This window comes from Acanthochromis polyacanthus, chromosome 11, assembly GCF_021347895.1.
Source record: "Acanthochromis polyacanthus isolate Apoly-LR-REF ecotype Palm Island chromosome 11, KAUST_Apoly_ChrSc, whole genome shotgun sequence".
NCBI classification, from domain to species: domain Eukaryota; kingdom Metazoa; phylum Chordata; class Actinopteri; family Pomacentridae; genus Acanthochromis; species Acanthochromis polyacanthus.
Window position 1 is genome coordinate 31,028,930 of NC_067123.1, and position 21,163 is coordinate 31,050,092.

At 41.5% G+C, this 21,163-nt stretch overlaps 1 protein-coding gene across 1 annotated transcript in view; it reads right to left on the reverse strand.

The window, feature by feature from the left end:
• The window catches only part of itfg1 (integrin alpha FG-GAP repeat containing 1), a 352,137-nt gene that overhangs the window by 258,415 nt on the left and 72,559 nt on the right, over positions 1-21,163 (reverse strand). The window lies entirely within an intron of this gene.

Here is a 21,163-nt window from a genome sequence, read left to right on the forward strand (position 1 = left end):
GGAACCCCTCTCCGATCCCCTCTCTGGAACCCACCGGCCACGTGTTCCTCCCTGGTTCCCCTCCTTGGTTCCGCTCCTGCACCTCCGGATCCATCTGCCGCCTCCTGGCTCCACCTGCCGCTTCTGGGCCCCCGGACCACCAGCGCGCAGGTTCCTCCCTCCTCTGGTGGCTCTCCACCTCCGGCTTCCTCGTCATCCGTCATCCTCCGTCCGCCAGGTGTCTGCCCGCTCACCGTCCGCTGCACTCTGCTCCCCCCGGCACCACCGACGACCACTGGTCCCCGGCCCCGGAGCTTCCACCCCAGACTCACTCCTCCACTCCCTTCCGGACTCACTCCTGGACCCCCGTTTCACCTCCACAACCCCTCCATTCAATAAAACTCCCTCTAACCCTGTTTCTGCCTCGGTAGCATGGTTCTCTGCTCGGGTTCTGTCCCTAGTCCGTGACACTGTTTGATAGCAAAAGCTTCTTGATCAGTGTAATGTATTTGTTTTGAGGTTGCAACTTAGAACTTCTTATTGGTCATTAAATATTCTTTCTGTAAACTGTTTACTTTTCAATAGTAACTACACGACATCTTCCAGTCAAAGGTGACATTTTCAAATTGATTATATATTCAACCAACTCTATCCCAACATTTTCCACTTTAAAAACTGAATTTTCATTTTTTGTTTGCTGAAACATGTTGATGGTTCAATTGTTAATTTTCTGTGGTCAACCAAGTAATGTATTTAGTTTCATCAGGAAAATATGTGTTAATCTCAGTTTGCTTAGGTGATGTCTTCATATTGCTTTCCGTGTAAGACCAACATATGACCAACAGTTCAAAGCCCAAATATTTCAGAATGACTGGGTAAGATAAGGTAAGGCAGCAAATGGTCACATTTGAGAGCTTAGACACATACACTACCATTCAAAAGTAAATAACTATTCTAGCTGGAAATGGCTGATTTTTTTTTCAACTTAGATTTTTATTGGTTTTTCAGTTTTCACATTTACAGTTAAACATGTTTTTTCAATGATTGTTTACAGGGTTATCAACAATAAACAAATAAAACAAAACATAAAGAAAAAGGACTGCAACCATTTCCCCTTGTTAGCTAACTTAAAATAAAACATCAGTTTTCCTGATCTATTGACTTATAATATATTGACCATTTCTCCCATTTGTCATTGAATTCAACAGCTTTCAGCCTTAGAGCGAAGGTAATTTTCTCCATTGTAAAAATCTCTTGCACAACCTTTATCCATTGAGAATGGCTGGGTGAATCGGGTTGAAGCCATCGTCTTGTTATTGCCTTCCTTCCGGCTGTCAATAATATTTTAATTAAATATTGGTCGTCTTTCTGAACAATTTCAGTGAGGAGGCCAAGGTATAATGTTGTGAAAGACATTGATACATTGTATTTTAATATCTTACATATGGAAAGGTGAATTGAAGCCCAAAAGGTTTTTATCTGCGGGCAATCCCAGAAGATATGAGTGTGGTTTGCATTGATACAACCACATTGCCTCCAACATATTTGTTGGGAGGACAATTGTTTACTTTTTATCAATGGTGTAATAAAAAATCTTATTAAGTTTTTCCAATTAAATTCTCTCCATTTTTGTGAATTTGTAGAAGTCTGAGATAGTCGGCAGATTTGATACCACTCTTCATTAGAGATGGTTGTTAATGTTTCCTTTTCCCACTTTTCTTTGACATATATAGTTGAATGTTTCTGGCTCGACATTAGGCTAATATACAGCTTTGATATAATTTTGCGTGTTTTCTGTTGGTATGCCCACATAGTGCATCTAAAACGGCGTTGGGTTCACTTCCTCTTTCTCTTATTTCTTTGTTATAATATTCTCTCAACTGTAAGTATCTAAAAAAGTCCTGATTTTTAAGGTCAAATTTCTCCTTTAGATATTGAAAACTCCTCATTTCACCATTGTTGATTAAAGTACAGAATGCTGTGACACCCTTTGTGATCCAATATTTAAATGTGGAGTCATGCACTCCTGGTCTAAATTCTTTGTCGTAAGCAATCCATCTCAATAATTTTCTTTCTTTATTTAGTGTCTGTTGTCTTGCAACAATAAACCAAATGTCAAGTGAAAATTTAGTTATTGAATTAATTTCATTCTTTAGATCAGTTGGTACACAGTCTTCTCCTATGATTGTCTGTATGTTAAGCCCAGGGATGCATGTCTCCATCTCTTTCCATTTAGCGTAGTATCCAGGGTCACACCAGCAACACAGAAATCGCAATTGAGCAGCATAAAAATACATTTTTAAATTGGGAAGGGCCATACCCCCCTTCTCTTTTGGCAGCTGTAGTGTTGAATATCTGACCCTGGCCTTCTTGCCGTCCCAAATGAATTTTGATAGCAATTTGTCCCATTCTGTGAATTGTTTGTGTGGTACGTCGACAGGTAAAGATTGAAACAAATATAACAGCCTTGGTAAGATGTTCATTTTCACCACATTTATTCTATCACTAAGATCAAGGGGGTATGTGGACCATCTCTGGATATCCGTTCTGATTGTTTGATTAATTGGGTTATAATTGAAGTCGTATAATAAAGATGGGTCTTTAGACAAGAATACTCCTAGGTATTTAATTTTGTTGACGCTCCATTTTAGGTCATATTTATGTGAAATTTCAGTAGAGGGTGTATGGTTGAAAAGCAAAATTTGAGTTTTAGAAATATTCAGTTTGTATCCTGCATGTATATTGTATTCATCTAAAATCTCCACTAATTTGGGTAAACCTATGTTAATATCGTTGAGATACATCAATATGTCATCTGCAAATAAATGGCTGATTTTTAATGGAATATCTACATAGGGGTACAGTGGCCCATTTCCAGCAGCCATCACTCCTGTGTACCCAATGGTGCATTGCGTTAGCTAATCATGTTGAAAGGCTAATTGATGATTAGAAAACCCTTGTGCAATTGTATTAGCACATGAATAAAAGTTTGACTTTTCATGGAAAACATGACAGTCTGGCTGACCCCAAACTCTTGAACGGTAGTGTATGACTTTTGTTACTTTTGTTTCAATAAATGTGAACACTTTCATTTGTTGTCAATCATCTTATCAACAGGGGAATCTACTAGTCCCTGGCTTATTCCTTTAACTGTGTGTTAAACTGTTAACATTTTGGATTCACTGTCTATTTTACGTCATTTGATGGTCATATGGTGAACAGTGAATGTGCTGTCGTGACAGAGGAAGTAGTCTAGGGATTTGCTACTTTTCTGGAAGCAAACAGTGCACAGACATGTCCTGACAAACCATGGGTTTATTGTGCATTTTGATGCTCCTGGCATGTGGGTGTACAGAGAGAACAATGTCCTGTGAGAGTTTTGACATTTATTGAATGCTTCTGGTGTGGGATGCCCTTTATATAGGCCAAGAGAGAAAGGTGAGAGTATAAGTATACTAGCAGGGGAAAAGAGAGGTGTATGGTATGTATGTGCGTGCGAGTAATAGCATATGTGATTCTGTGCAATGAAAAACTGTTACCTGTTGATATCAACATTAGTGATTTATGAGGACGAGAAACTTAGAGGAGGAGAGAAACACAATGAGTGAGTCAGGAGAGCAACATATATATTATGTAGTAGTGTGTTTGGGGCCACATGTGCGGTGAAGGACTGTTACTGGTTTTGTGAAAGTCACTTATTGTTTAAATATACTAATGATGATAAACAATGTATCTGTCTAACAAAAACAGTCAGAATAAGAATAATGGGTATCCTTTCAAACAATCATGAAGTAAAAAACAAAATTTGTTAAAATAGAGGGAAAACGTCCACAAAAAAACAGTCCTTTATGGAAAAAAATATATAACCAAAAAAACAAAAACAAAAACAAAACAAAAAACAAGGTTCCAGAATGCAACCCAAAATCTGTGGAATGATATTAAAAGATGATATAAAAAAAGATTTTGGCGACCAAAAATGACAAAAAACACGCTGGCTGGGGGCCCAAATATTTTGATTTGGGCGACTGACCTCCAAATCCAAGTTTTAGGGATGGCAATTTTTCGCGGATCCACGGATTTCCGCCGATTTAATTTCAAATTTGAACACTTTATTGTCGCTGATGTTAACGTCGTTAACATCTCGCGGACTCCGTCGGATCCAGAACCAGCCCAGAATGTGGTGGCGGCATCCGGAGGACAGCACCAACTGAGCCTGAGCACCGCGAACGGAAAGTACCAAGCCACCGGAGCTGTCATTTTTAACTCGGCAGGTCCGCCGGCTGCTCTCCTCGGTTACAGACTGCTCAGACTCCCCAGCTGGCTAGATCTCCCCCGCTAGCTGCTCGGCTAACACCTGCCGCTCCTCGTCGCTCTTCTGCCCGGGACAAACCGCACCTGTTCCGGCTGTCAACGTCCCAGTCGCCCGCTAGGAGCTCCGGACAATGCGCTGCTCATTCGTGGGTGACTTTCACGACCGTGGGGGGTTTTAAGGCACACTTTGGCCAGCGGATTAATTTTTTTGGCCACTAAAAGTTGATTTTGGCTCCTAAAAATGTCTAAATTGATGTATGTTGGTGGCCCAAAAAATGTCATTTGGGCGACCGGACCTCTCGGCCTTAAATCGAGCGCTGTGAGTCTCATTTAGATGCCTCGTTTAACTATTTTCAAACTCCTCATTTTTGCTAACACACCCGTCTGAGTTGCAGACATTCCAGTATGTAGAAAAACAAGTACACACGTGGACAAAATTGTTGGTACCCCTCAGTTAAAGAAGGAAAAACCCACAATTCTCACTGAAATCACTTGAAACTCACAAAAGTAACAATAAATAAAAATGTATTGAAAATTAAATAATCAAAATCAGCCATCACTTTTGAATTGTTGATTAACATAATTATTTAAAAAAACAAACTAATGAAATAGGGCTGGACAAAAATGATGGTACCCATAACTTAATATTTTGTTGCACAACCTTTTGAGGCAATCACTGCAATTAAACGATTTCTGTATTTGTCAATGAGCGTTCTGCAGCTGTCAACAGGTATTTTGGCCCACTCCTCATGAGCAAACAGCTCCAGTTGTCTCAGGTTTGATGGGTGTCTTCTCCAAATGGCATGTTTCAGCTCCTTCCACATATGTTCAATGGGATTCAGATCTGGGCTCATAGAAGGCCACTTTAGAATAGTCCAACGCTTTTCTCTCAGCCATTCTTGGGTGTTTTTGGCTGTGTGTTTTGGATCGTTGTCCTGTTGGAAGACCCATGACCTGCGACTGAGACCAAGCTTTCTGACACGAGGCAGCACATTTCTCTCCAGAATGCCTTGATAGTCTTCAGATTTCATCGTACCTTGCACACTTTCAAGACACCCTGTGCCAGATGCAGCAAAGCAGCCCCAAAACATTACTGAGCCTCCTCCATGTTTCACCGTAGGGACAGTGTTCTTTTCTTCGTATGCTTGGTTTTTGAGTCTATGAACATAGAGTTGATGTGCCTTACCAAAAAGCTCCAGTTTGGTCTCATCTGTCCAAAGGACATTCTCCCAGAAGCTTTGTGGCTTGTCAACATGCATTTTTGCAAATTCCAGTCTGGCTTTTTTATGAGTTTTTTTCAGCAGTGGTGTCCTCCTTGGTCGTCTCCCATGAAGTCCACTTTGGCTCAAACAACGACGAATGGTGCGATCTGACACTGATGTACCTTGGCCTTGGAGTTCACCTTTAATTTCTTTGGAGGTTGCTCTGGGCTCTTTGGATACAATTCCAACGATCCGTCTCTTCAATTTGTCATCAATTTTCCTCTTGCGGCCACGTCCAGGGAGGTTGGCTACTGTCCCGTGGGTCTTGAACTTCTGAATAATATGAGCCACTGTTGTCACAGGAACTTCAAGCTGTTTAGAGATGGTCTTATAGCCTTTACCTTTAAGATGTTTGTCTATCATTTTTTTTCGGATGTCCTGGGACAATTCTCTCCTTCGCTTTCTGTTGTCCATGTTCAGTGTGGTACACACCTTTTCACCAAACAGCAGGGTGACTACTTGTCTCCCTTTAAATAGGCAGACTGACTGATTATGAGTTTGGAAACACCTGTGATGTCAATTAAATGACACACCTGAGTTAATCATGTCACTCTGGTCAAATAGTTTTCAATCTTTTATAGAGGTACCATCATTTTTGTCCAGGCCTGTTTCATTAGTTTGTTTTTTTAAATAATTATGTTAATCAACAATTCAAAAGTAATGGCTGTTTTTGATTATTTAATTTTCAATCATTTTTTATTTATTGTTACTTTTGTGAGTTTCAAGTGATTTCAGTGAGAATTGTGGGTTTTTCCTTCTTTAACTGAGGGGTACCAACAATTTTGTCCACGTGTGTATATTAACCTATGAGGATCCTAGATTAAAATAGGGATAAAATCAGATTAATCTGCCTTATACAAATAATTAAATTATTGATATTGTTGTACTATTATGAAATATAAATTTAATAAGCTGAATTAATAAAACTCAAAGCTCAGCATAAATTGAGCAAGAAGCTCAGACCTGTTGTCTGCAGAAAGCTGAGTTGTAGTCTGTGTAAAGCTCACAGGAAGTCACACCTCAGGCAGGCACATACACACACATGCAAAGTACTCTCAATACAGGGTGAAGACGGCTGTGGTTGGACGAAGACTGAAGACATCCGGCAGTGTGAACCAATCAGAAGACAACAGCTTCTTAGTTAAAAACTCATGTAATAGTTTAGAATTCGCTCTTTGTTGTGAACAGCTGCATGCAGAGGAATATTGTCTTAGTTTAAGTCAGTCTGATGCCAGCTAGATCAACATGGAGTCTGCATGCGTGCATTTCTGTACTATCCAATGCGTTTTTACTAAATATTCTTAAATGAATATTTTGACTCTGAGTCATCCTTGTCTCCGAGTGTTTTTTCCTCATTAACAGTACCAAAGAATCCACTCTGACAAACGCAAAAATGTGTTGTTTAGCCTTCTAGATATGTTGTGATATCATTCATCTAGAGAACTATGATAGAAAGTGCCCACTTGATCGTCCTAATGACAGCCATGAGGCTATGAAGGCATCGTCTCTCACTCCACCCTGAGGCATTAGGATTAGTAGACTAATGAATAGTGCTGCCAATGTCATAGGCCTGTATGTTTTATGATGGCATAGGCTGAAGTTCTCTTCAGGTTTGTATTTCAATATTTTGACATCTGAAAGAGGCTTTTGCATGACTGCTCATCCTTGACTGTGTCTGAAAGGACTGAACATAATATTGGTATCTGGACCCAGAATGTCCTCCCTTGACAAAAATTCTCTTTTGCAAATGATGTGCTTTATGTTTCTAGGATCAGCAAAGCATTTAGCTTAGAGAATATATGAGATGAGGGCTGCACAGTGACGTTGTGGTTAGCACTTTCACCTTGCAGCAAGAAGATCCCTGGTTCAAGTCCGGGATCTTTCTGCATGGAGTTTGCATGTTCTCCCTGTGCATGCATGGGTTTTCTCCGGGCACCTGGCTTCCTCCCATGGTCCAAAAATAAGCTGAGGTTAATTGATGACTCTAAATTGCCCATAGGTGTGAATGTGAGTGTGATTGTCTGTCTATATATCTAGCCCTGCGACAGACTGGCGACCTGTCCAGGGTCTCCCCTGCCTTCGCCCGAGTCAGCTGGGATAGGCTCCAGCAGCCCCCGCGACCCCAGTGAGGATAAAGCGGTGTATAGAAAATGGATGGATGGATATATGCGATGAGCAGTTAGCATTAGCTGTAGCCAACAAGAATAAAGATATTTAACATACAGCACATCAGCACACACTTGGTGTGGGTTTTAGAAGCTGACCGACCGTAGAATTACCATTTCAAGATTTTAATAGTTTTGCATCGGTTTATACGTTTTTGCTAGACATCCATTCAAATGGGTACTGAAAATGAACAAGAAAGTCATGAGGGATTCATTTGTGTTGTCTTCCGTCTCTGTTACATTCAGCAGTGTGTATGTGTACCTTTCTGCTTTAGGTGTTTATTTCTGGAAGTCTAACATACAATCAACTGCTCCTAATCAATCATTGGCACCTGACAAAAATTTAAGATGCCCATCTTCTCAACTTGTTTGGGATCATACTTTCTTTCAATTTTTGGTACGTTTCTGCAAGGTTTGCTTACATAATGTGGTGTGATGATAAAAAACAGGTCCCCACCAGTTTTTTTCTTTTGTATTGTAGACTTAGCCATCGTTGAGTTTAGAGGTAAAACCAGGTAAGATGGGCACCTAGTGAATCAGCTGAACTGGCCCTCTGGTTCTTCAATCGACTCACATTATTTTACCTTTTTTTGCTTTGAGGTAATCCTTGGTGGGGACACTAGTCCCTGCTGGGGGTATGCTCTACAGTATTGTTGGCCTAGTCTGGATACTGTGCAGCATTTTTGTCTCAAGCAGGGAATTTGTTACAAAAGACGATAAAGCATCAAATAGTTTTCAAGACAAATGTGGGGGACAGGGATTTACCAGTCATGTTTTTCAGCATTATTTCCCTTTTGCTCTCAATTCAGTTTGTTGTCTTTTCATAGCTAAAATTCTGGCACTGAGAGAGCATTGTGTTTGACATTTGTGTGTAGTTACACCATGTTCACAGTGTTCGTGGTGCGCATTAGCATTATTGAAGCACTGGTAAAGAGTCATCTCAGTGTTTTCGCTATGTTAGTAAGAAGGGTCTGATCTGAGACAAACTGTACCCCCTTGAAATTTCTGCAAAGTTTCAGATGTGACTGTGAGGTACGTACATACATACATACATACATTACATACATACATGAACTGTCAAAGTTCATCTATGTATTGCTCACAGGTACCCCATATGATCGGATGTCCACTGGAATGAACAATGAACTTTAAAATATCCTGTAATTTACAGTTATGAAATAATCAGAATAACTTAAAATATCATTTTGAATTGCTAGAATTATGCTGAGTGAAAACTGATTGGGCTATAATCACCATAAATTAATATTTATGAGGAAAAAGGGTTCTTACTCCTCCTCCTGTCAAGCGTCAGAGCCATGCTTGACTTCTCTGATGTCTGCAGCTCTCTCAGATCAAGTTACCAGTCATAACTTCATTGTGACTAGATAATCAGCAACCAATTAGTAACAAAGCATTATTCAAATGAGAAAACCATAGAATTTTAGTGTTCTAGACCAAAAAATCTGTCATGTCCATTCCAATGGGTTGGGTCTGAATGGGTTCATGGCTTGGTTGGTAATGGCACTGGCAACATGAGAGACTATTTCAATCCTGCATGCTGCTTTAAGGCTGTCTATCAAGAGATCAGTGGTAGTCTGTTGTTTGTCCATTTACTTGTTTTGGAGACATTAGTGTGAAATCCTTGTCCAGTGGTAGTGTCTGTGGAAACACAACACTGAAATCATCCATGATAAATGTAGCGATGATTTGTGGGCAGATGCCCTCTCAAGGGTCACAGAAATTCTACTACTTTTTTCTACTTTTAAATTGAACTTTGCCGCTGGAGAACGGAATTTTAAATTAGAGGTCCTTCTTTGGGGGGCAGGTGTTATATTCACTGGTGTGTCTGTGCACTTGCCTGCTGTGGTTGTTTGTTGCACGAAGTCCGACCAAATATCAACTGCTACTGTCCAATGAGACCAATCATCGACACCTGTATAGGCTTTTTTTTTCCCCAGAAGGTGGTGAGCTACAATGCATTCAAATTGAACGCTTACTCACACAGCATTGTCTGAAAATGTACACTGAAGAATTGCAGGTGATTTGTTTTATGCTATTCCGGGCATTCTGCAGGCACAGAGGATCAGTAAAAGGCCAAAATTTGGCTAAACGGCGATTATTCCTGTCACTCAAATTATTCTTTTTGCAGTTAATTATTTGCATCATGTTTGATGCTATGAATACTGATAAGCTACAGACATACAGTCACTTAATTTGTAACATACATAGCAAAAATTTGATAAAGTAATTAGTTTTCCTATTCCTATTCATTTTAATTTGTAAAGAATTACTGATTCTGTTTACTGAATGTAAAAAATAAAATTTAAAAAAATTCCAGGAAGGAACTGCAACACAAAGGCACGCACTGAAACGTACACTACCATTCAAAATGTTTGGAGTCACTTAGAAATGTCCTATATTTGAAAGCTTTTTTTTTAAATGAAGGTAACATTACATTAATCAGAAATAAGGTGTAAACACTGTTAATTTTTAATGGAATATCTACACAAGAGTACAGAGGTCCATTTCCAGCAACCATCACTCCTGTGTTCTAATGGTACATTAGCTAATCGTGTTGAAAGTTTAAGTGATGATTAGAAAACCCTTGTGCAATTATGTTAGAACATGAATGAAAGAGTGAGCTTTCATGTAAAACATGAAATAGTCTGAGTGACCTCAAACTTTTGAACAGTAGTGTAAATACAGGCAGTTATGCTTTGAAATGACTTGTTATATAATTTATACAAAAAGATGAATCATACATGAGATTTAATTCCTTTCCATGCATGTATAGTCATGGAAAAATTATTAGATCACCTTTGTTTTCTTCAATATATTGTTCATTTCAATGCCTAGTACCACTAAAGGTATATTACCTGTACAATACAGTGAACAAGAAAAACATTCAGCCAATTAAATAATCCTGTATGTCCTATTTGACACGCTTAAGCTTAATTGTATTCCCAGGGTATATAAGAGGCCATTTCATTTCATTAATTTCATTAAACCAATAAATACGCAAACATGGTACTACTAAATTGCTAGGTGGTCACAGCAAGAAACGTCTTTCTACCCCATGAGATGACCATGCACTCATCCGTTGCTCTGTCAGGAATCGTCGTCAGACCTCCAGGGACCTTAAAAATGAGTGGACACTGTCAAGAAATGTGACTTGTTCAGTGATGACAGTTCAAAACCAACTTCTTGAAGCTGGTCTGAAGTCACACAGGGCACAGAAGAAGCCCTTCATGAACCAAAGGCAGAAGAAATCCCGGGTACTCTTTGCTGGGGATCACAAGGATTGGACTGTTGATGATTGGGCTAAGGTTCTCTTCAGTGGTGAGCCCAATTTTCAGTTGATGTCCACTCCAGCCAACTTACTGGTTAGGAGGAAGCCCGGAGAAGTCAACCAACCAGACTGTCTTGCCCCTACAGTAAAACATTCAGGTGGATGTACAATGCCATAGCATTACTTGAGCAAGAATTTAAGTGATTTTGGTAATTAGCAAGAAAACCATGGGAAATGGCTAGATATCAGCTCTTAAATTAAACTCCTATAGGATATTTTTGTTGTTATCATTACATTTGTCCAAACAAATGTACTTTTAGTTGTACCAGGCATTAAAACGAACAAGAAATTAAAGAAAACAAGCGTGGTCGAGTATTTTTTTTCTATGACTGTATGTGCAAGTGTGTGTCTGTGCATCAATGTCATGTAGTTGGAAGAACAGCATTTTTTAATTTACTGAAGTGTGTATGGATGTAAGGACTTACTTGTTTGTGTGAAAATTTTCTGCATTGCTGAGAAGATGGTGTTTTGAAAGAAAACAAGACTAGAATAAGCACAGAAACGGCGGTGAGCTGAAAGGGAAGCATTTGACTATTTTTATGGACTGAAGAAATATATAGTGTGATAAGCAAATTGAAAGACTGTGATATTTGTTGACAATGCTAACTCAATCTATCTGTCACTGAGTGCGTGGGCTCATTTTGTATTGCTCCTAAATGCTTTGCGCAGCACTTCGTGATATTTGAGCGATCCATTTCAAAGACTAATTAAGCTTTATCAATCAATTGGCAGGTGGAGCAGCACACAAGGTTACATGGCCTTACCGACAGAGAAGCAGACTAAAAAAGATGGAAAGATTAGACTTAGATTAGAAATGATGAGAATAAAGAAGTGGTGACACAAAGAAGTGATTCACAATGCTCCAAATTCACCAACTATTATTTTCTTGCACAGCTTAAACAGCCCTTTGGTGTCAAATTACTTTCCATTTTTACTGAGCCTTCACCAACTGGCATTTACAATACAAATGCAACACTTTTGTTCCCATTTTTTATGAGATGAACTCAAAGATCTAAAACTTTTTCCACATACACAATATCACCATTTCTCTTAAATAATGTTCACAAATGTGTCTAAATCTGTGATAGTGAGCACGTCTCCTTTGCTGAGATAATCCATCCCACCTCACAGGTGTGCCATATCAAGATGCTGATTAGACACCGTGATTAGAGCACAGGTGTGCCTTAGTTTGCCCACAATAAAAAGCCACTCTGAAAGGTGCAGTTTTCTTTTATTGTGGGGGCATTCCTCTTCAATGGCTGTGCGAAGTTGCTGGATATTGGCGGGAACTGGTACACGCTGTCGTATACGCCGATCCAGAGCATCCCAAACATGCTCAATGGGTGACATGTCCGGTGAGTATGCTGGCCATGCAAGAACTGGGACGTTTTCAGCTTCCAAGAATTGTGTACAGATCCTTGCAACATGGGGCCGTGCATTATCCTGCTGCAACTTGAGGTCCATTACAGATGCCTGCCCATACCATAACCCCACCTCCACCATGGGCCACTCCATCCACAACATTGACATCAGAAAACAGCTTACCCACACGACGCCACACACGCTGTCTGCCATCTGCCCTGCACAGTGTAAACTGGGATTCATCCGCGAAGAGAACACCGCTCCAACGTGCCAGACGCCATCAAATGTGAGCATTTGTCCACTCAAGTCGGTGACGACGATGAACTGGAGTCAGGTCGAGACCCTGATGAGGACGATGAGCATGCAGATGAGCTTCCCTGAGACAATTTCTGACAGTTTGTGCAGAAATTCTTTGGTTATGCAAACCCATTGTTTCAGCAGCTGTCCGAGTGGCTGGTCTCAGACCATCTTGGAGGTGAACATGCTGGATGTGGAGGTCCTGGGCTGGTGTGGTTACACGCAGTCTGCGGTTGTGAGGCTGGTTGGATGTACTGCCAAATTCTCTGAAACGCCTTTGGAGATGGCTTATGGTAGAGCAATGAACATTCTATAGTCTTTACGTAAAACGGGATGTAAAATGTCACCATCCAAAAAACTGAGTGCAATTGTTACCTCACTTTCACTGATTAGATTGTATAAGTTTGTTTTTACAGTGAGATATGAATAATTAACTTGTGTGAGACCTTGGAATCGGAAAACTGCTATGGTAGGAACTCTGCAATGATTTGGGGTTTAAAGCAGTCCTTGGCTTTATCCATCAGAAATATCATCAGCAGCTTGGTCTCCAAAGGGATTTATCTAGAGACAGACAAAACTGGTATTGTATCACCAAAATTTATGGCAGGTGACCTCAGGCTTGTCAGCAACTGTAACCTATAAGAACTCTGCCTGTTGTATCCAAGGTGGTAGAGAAGTGGGTGTCAAAGTTGATAGCCACAGTCATAATTTAAGTTTAGCTTATCAATCCACAGAGACTGATACCTATTTCTTTTGGGAAAAGATTATATCATTGATGGATGAGGATGGTATTAAAGAAGCTAATCTTGATCTTGGAAAAATTTTTGACACAAGAAATCATTGCATATTTATGAGCAAGCAATCTCCAAATAATTTTTCACGCGATTCTGTTACATGAATAGAATTTTATATAAAAGGAATGTTGCATTATGTGTATGCTCATTTTAAATCCACCGTTTTTAACATCAACACTTTTCCCACAAGAATCTAGGCTCAGTCCACTATTATTTTGTTTATATATTAACGATTTGTTCCCTGGCCTGATGTACCAAAGCCAGCTATGTACTGATAACACAGTGATTTATATGACTGGCTGCACAAAGCAGCAAGCTGTCTCCAAACTTCCAAGTTAAATGTGCCACATGTCTTAATCAATCATGTCTCAATCTAAATGCAATCAAATGCAAGATCATACTGGTAATTATGATCTTTTAAAAATGGAACATGAAACACTACAGAGCCAGGTATGCATACCACTATAATACTGAAACTGCATTTGAATATTTGGATGTCTAGATTGTTCCAGTCTGTCCTTTAGAAGTCAGAAAATATGCCAATGAGATAAGTGTAAGTAATTTTAGATATTTAAGTCAATGAACTTAGAAACAGCTATGAAATGAATGCTATGATCATTGCATATTTCAGTTTGTCTGACAAACAGGGTACACACTAACAAATCAAAAATCACTTGTAGATCAGAAAACCCAACAGCTTCCATGACTGTCAATTTTAAGTACACAGACTTCTGAGTTAGGGATGCTTTTATAGCACCCCAGCATGCATAACTTAAGATTACAATGACTTTTAAGGAGTAGTGGTAATTTAGAATGCACCTTCTTAAATATATATCTTTGCCTCATTTTCGAGGTATTATAGAATACTGACCGCAACCATCTCACCCCTCCACTCAAGACATTTATCAGACAAAGAACATTCTGGTTACCAGAGGGACTACAAAACCAGACTGCATCATTCCAATCTGAAAAAGTGCTATCAGAGAATTAGTATGTTCTGTAACAACATCTAAAAGAATGTAATTTACTGCCAGTACACAACAGAGAATCGATAATCACTATTTTTTCTACTGGCTGGTTGAGGCATATTATAAATCAAACCTGTGAACCTAAGATTATCATCTGCTTAAAATTATTAGTTCTGTCTGTTCTATATTGACCTCATGTTTTAGTTTTTTTTTTTCCCCCCTCATTTTTGTCTTATTTTTTATGTAGCATTCTCAGTTAATCATGGTTGTGCTGCATTGTTTTGTGGGTGTGTACTTCCCTGGGTGCACTGGTTTTCATCAGTCCATTTAAGATCTGTAGATGATGAATTCAATGTGTCGTTTCATTTTAATTTTCTGCATGGTGCCATTTTCAAACTGGAGAGGGACAACAGCAGACAATATATACATTCAAAACTGCAGAAAAAAACTGACATGTTTCTGAGATTAATATATATATATATATATATATATATATATATACACACATACATACATACTGTAATGATCACCTCTCTGAGTACTGTATTTTTAAGTGCTTTTGGTTACTATGGTGACGCAGACAGACGGCATAAGGACGTAACCTGGGGCTTCATTTATAAAGCTTGCGTACGCACAAAACAAGGCTAGAAAGTTGCGTATGCCACTTTCTATGCAAAGGTTGTGATTTATAAAAACAAACGGCGTGAGAATATGCGCACCGGTGCGCCAACTTTGATGCTTGCTTTCGCACATTTTGGAGACAGAGGGAACGGCAGTGCCGGAGGGTGAAGTGGTGAATTGAAGCCGGATTGATCTCAAACCTTTATTGTCATCACATATTAGACTTGTAGAGCCGGATAATCATAAACCCTCATTGTCGTAGATGTTCCTATAGTGCGCCATTCGCCCCACGACTGTATTTGCAGAACTACGTTCATATATCAAACTTCCATCTTTAAATGATATAGAGTGGTGAGTGGCACTGATTGATTACTAATTTGAAAAAGGCATGTGACAATCAGTCCAATCGCTGATTAAGCGGATAAAGAGCGGGTGACAGCCATGCGTAATGTGGCACAATGGATGCGCTGGCATTGCTGGAAGATCACGTTAATGTAAACCCTCCAGAAAAACGCAGGCAAAAATCCTTGATTATGTGGGCTAAAATCCTTGATTATGCAAATAAATAAGCTGGGTTTTTATGCCATTTTATGCGGAGAAATTGCAGAAAGTTGCAAAGTATGCGAATAGTTGTAAAATATGCAAAAATATGTGCGATTCACCTGCCGTCTGGCCGCTGAGGGATGTGTCCTCTAATCAGACACTGGGACTGCTGCGGGGTTACTGGACTGACAGCCTGTGTTTTGGGAGGGGGAGAAGCTCACAGCAGCACCTGATGCTTGTTGAGGACAGTAACTGCAGAATGATTTGAGTTTTCCTGTCAGTCTCCAAAACGGCAGAAAAAGTCGCTAGATTTGTGGCTAGTCGTTTTTGACAAAAAAAGTCGCTAGGATGCTTTGGAAAGTCGCTAGATTTAGCTAAGTTGGCAACACTGGCGCTGCGCTCGGCATCAGCTCATGCTTCTAGTGTCTGTGTGAATGCGCGAACTGATTACGTCAGGCCGGGCGTCACATAAAAACTCACTCACAACTCCATTTATATTGGTTATAGTTTTCTCATTTTATGCGGAAATTGTGAAATCAAGTGGGATCCGCATATTTCGCTTTTTTTCGTGGAAATGTGAGATTCTTGCGGGAATTATGAAATAATTGACCCCCGCATAATCAGCGGCATTTTGGTGATTAATGCAGGAATTCATGCGATTGCATGATCGTGGTTTTCTGGAGGGTCTATTAATGGTAGGCTCAGAATGGAGAGAGTTTTTAGGGATCACGGAGATTTCCTGGCCCATGATGACTGGCTAACAAGCCGATTTAGATTCCCTAGAGCAGTGCTCTTGTATCTATGTGCTGAACTGGACCCTGTCTTAGACCGACCCACCCGCCGAAACCACGCCATCCCGGTACAGACACAGGAGCTGACGACTCGGGGGTTTCTGGTGACCGGGTCCTTCCAGCGGGAATTGGACGACAGGTATGTGTTTTATATGAAGAATATATGAGGTTACATTTGTTGTCTAAATCCTATCTGGGTCTGATATACAGTTACATGATGTCGTTTAGGTCTGGGATATCACAACCATCCCTCAACGCAATAATGCCAGCTGTTTTGGATGACATTATAAACATGACCAGTCAATACATCAGGCTTCCTTACACTGTGGGTGAACAGCCCAACATTAAACGGCAATTTGCAGCGATGTCCGGTTTCCCAAATGGCATCGGTGTAACTGACTGCACTCATGTTGCTGTAAGGGCTCTGAGTGAAGAGGAATTTGTCTATGTGAACCAAAAAAATGTACATTCAATCAATGTACAAATAATTTGTACATCGGACATGATCATAACAAATTTAGTGGCAGGGTGGCCTGGGTCAACACATGACTCATTCATCCTGACGCACAGCAGTTTAGGGAAAAGACTGCAGGCCGGCACTGCGTAAAATGCCGTGGATCAGCAGCTTATTTATATACAGCTACATTCATGAGTTACTTTGCATTGCCTATTCATGGTAAAATGTGGGTGTGTTGTGGGCGGGATGTGAGGTGGAGCCACCTGCGCAATCTTCCAGCTGGTGTGTGATTTATAAAGAAATTGCGTGCAGCTGTGCATACGCACAGTTTTATAAATCAGGGTTGAAGGGCGTACGCCCATTTCAGATTTTCAGTGTTCGCAAACTTTTAGTATGGATCCTACGCAATGTTTTATAAATGAGGCCCCTGGACTTTTTTGCGGAAGCACAAACTCGCACTTTGTGGATGTGCCACAATGTCCATTGCAGACCTCTTTATAAAATCTCATGAGCTTCACTCAGTTTTGGGTCCAATATTCCCTGCGAGGCAGTTTTGTGGTCCACCAGCATCATCACGCCAAAACCTCCATTGCTTTAACTGTTCAGACCCTGGTGTCACAACCAGAAATTTTCGGAATTGTGTAGAAAGGCAGCATTACAGGGACAAGGCTCAGGATGGACTTGAAACTGGTTTCACAATGAGGGCTGCAGAAGTCGATGGAAGGGACAGCAGACAACATTCAGGGTCCCATCCCCGCAATAACTAAAGAAACAGTCGTAACCACAACAACCAGGCAAGCACAGCTGACAGAAATTCCCCTGACATTCCCCCCACAGTCAAGCTAATGCAGCGCATTCAGAGGAAACCAGTTACCTGTGACGTGAGCATCAATGATGTTTCTGTGGTGGCAGTTGTGGACACAGGAGCCTCCTTGTCAGCTGTCCGCTCTTCCACTCTTGTTGACTGCGGCATTGGAAGTGTGGATGTTATGCCATATGACTTCAGTGACCTTGAGCTTGCAGACTCACAAGCTGTACCCCAAAAGGTATCGTCTCGCTGTCATTTCAGCTGCTTGGGCAGACCTTAATTCACCCCTTTGCTGTAATCCCTAACCTTTCTTGCCCACTTCTGCTTGCCACTGACTTCATGATCCCTGCTGATGTTCACATTCACCCAGCCTCGAATAGTGGGTGGTTAGGAGGACATTTTTTCAGTTACCCCTGGTCATTGCTATGATGACTTGGAGGAACTAGAGGGTCACATTGCATCCATGTGGATAAAAGACTCTATGGTTGACTTTAGAGGAAAGGTTGATGACGGTGCCCTGTTGGACAATGAAAAGAACTGGTGCAGGTGTTGGGGGGCTTTTCTCACCTGTTTGATGGAAAACTGGGTCAGACATCTCTTGTGGAGCACAAAGTTGACACTGGCAATGCTAAGCCAGTTTGTCTACCCCCATATCGTGCTTCTCCAAAGAAAAGACAGATCATCGAGGAACAAATCGAGGAGATGTTGAAGCGTGATATTATTGAGCCAGCCTCGGGACCTTGGGCATCACCAGTGGTTATCATAGAGGCACTGTCAAAAGATTCACGGTTCTGCATTGACTTCCGCAAAGTCAACAAGGTCACTACCAAAGATTCCTACCCCCTCCCAAGAGTTGATGACTCACTGGACTTTTTGGCTCATGGCAAGTACATTTCAACCCTGGATTTGGCACGAGGGTACTGGCAAGTATCCATGGCTCCTGGGTCCCGCCCAGAGACAGCATTTACTACACACAAAGGCCTGTACCAGTTTAAGGTGATGCCTTTTGGCCTTTCAAATGCACTGGCCACCTTTCAAAGACTCATGAATACGGTGCTGGCAGGCCTGATATATGACTGTTGTGTTGTTTACTTTGACGACATTGTTGTGGCCTCGCCTACCTTGGAGCAGCATTTGAAAGACCTCAGAAAGGTGCTGGCTCGCTTGTCGGATGCAGGCCTCTCCCTCAAGCTTGAAAAATGCCACTTCTGTAAAGCCTCTCAGTGCTACCTGGGGTACGTGATAACACCTGAGGGCCTGGGCCCAGATGAGAGCAAGCTTGATGCCATTAAAAACTTAAAGTCAAAAATGTGCTCTGCGCCGATCTTGGTTCTTCTAGATTTTGAGAGAGAATTTGCTATTCACACTGATGCTTGTGATGTTGGACTGGGGGCGGTGTTGGTTCAGTGTGACAGTGAGAGCAGAGATAGAGCTGTGGCATATGCAAGCCGCACTCTGCACAAATCAGAGTGAAACTACTCTACATCTGAAAAGGAGTGTTTGGGAGTGATTTGGGCGCTTGAACACTTTCGTCAATATTTTGAAGGCTCTCATGTCACAGTTGTCACAGACCACAATAGCTTGAAGTGGCTGATGTCACATCCATCCCCTTTAGGCCAGCTGGCTCGTTGGTGTCTCAGGCTCCAAGACTTTGATTTTGAGATCATACACAAACCAGGTACTGCTAACTCTGTCCCTGATGCACTGTCTCGAAACCCATCTTCTTCCGACAAAGCTGTCGACCTGCTTCCCCCTTATGCTACTGTAGGGTCTCTGAATGTTCGTCGCCAGCCCCTGTTGATCTTGGACGACAAGGAACAGTTACGCTCTCTGCAGAATGGGGATGAAGTAATATGTGCCCTGCGGACACAGCTGGAAAGTGATACATGCATGGACTTATCTGGCTTTTGTCTACACGACGACCTGGTCTACTTCAGAGATAAAAAAATCTTCTTGTCACCTTCACCTTTACAAAGATCTGTGGTTTTATGTCCCTTCCTCACTTCGCAACACTCTCCTGCAGTACTTTCATGACCACCCGACAGCAGGGCACTTGGGGGTTGCCAAGACGCTTGGGCGTCGACAGAAGCGAGTTTATTGGCCTGGAGAAAAAGTATGTTCTCTCTTGTGTAGCCTGTCAGCTCACAAAACCTACAAATCGCAAGCCTGCTAGTTACATGCAGCCAGTTGTCGCCTCCTACCCCTGGGAATTTGTGGGTGTGGACTTTGTTGGCCCGCTGCCAAGATCAACACATGGGAATGAGTACATCCTTGTTTTCATTGACTATTTTACTAGGTGGGTAGAAATCTGCCCTGTAAGAGAAGCTACGGCTGGGGTGGCTGCACACAAGTTCATCTCTGAAGTCTTTGCAAGACATGGTGCTCCCAAGTATCTGGTTTCTGACAGGGGGGTACAGTTTGCCAGTGTTTTTTCTTTTTTTTTTAATCAGTGCTTGCATCGCTGGGTTCTGTCCATCGTCTGACCACTGGTTATCACCCCCAATCGAACCAGAATGAAAGGGTCAATCGCATGATCAAAACTGCCATCTGGGCTTACGTAGAGTCCAGACAAAAAGAATGGGACCTCCACCTACCACACATCTCTTTTGCTCTTCGAACAGCCCCACATCAGAGCACTGGTGAGACTCCTGCTTTCCTTCTTTATGGCAGAGACCTCAACACTCCATTGGATTTGTGGATGCAACCGGATACGCTTTGTGCACCTGAGTCTATGGAGAGCTACAAATCAGAGTTGACATCTTCCCTTCAAGATGCCTATGACCATGTGAGGGAGGCCATGGCCTCTAGTCATGACACACAGAAAAAGCACTACAACAAAAAACGTTGCCATGCCACGTTCAATGTTGGAGACCTTGTACGCCTGAGGTCTCATCCAAGATCTAATGCAGCTGCTGGATTTGCTCCTAAGTTGGCACCTGTGTTCAAAGGTTCATACAGAGTGATTCAGGTGATGTCGGATCTGGACTACAGGCTGGTGGACATCTTTTCAGATGAGGACATAGGAGTACACCATGTCAGCAACTTACTGCCATTCAAAACGTGGGGCGATGGCACTGTGGCTCCACACACTATCGCTCACTGCATGACGGATGTTGACCCTGCAACGTCTGAGACAGAGGAGACTGAGGAATTGGAGGAGTACGGATTTGACTTCCTTTTTGGTGACCCTCCTAGTGCTCCCTCTGTGGATTCAATAGTTACCCCTTTTGGGCCTTCTGACTCGGTGTCTCACTCTCACACCTCACGTTACTTTCTTCGCCCTGGAAACAAGCCTCAAGTAGCTTTGGGTTAGTTGGCCTAGTTTAGTCTGCTTCTACATTTGCTTGGGCCCCAGGGTCATATTTTTCTGTTTATCAAAACAAAGCTGAGTTTTGTTACAGTTTAGGATAATATGTCAAGGTGTTCTAAATTCTAATCAGCTTGATGTTCCTGTGA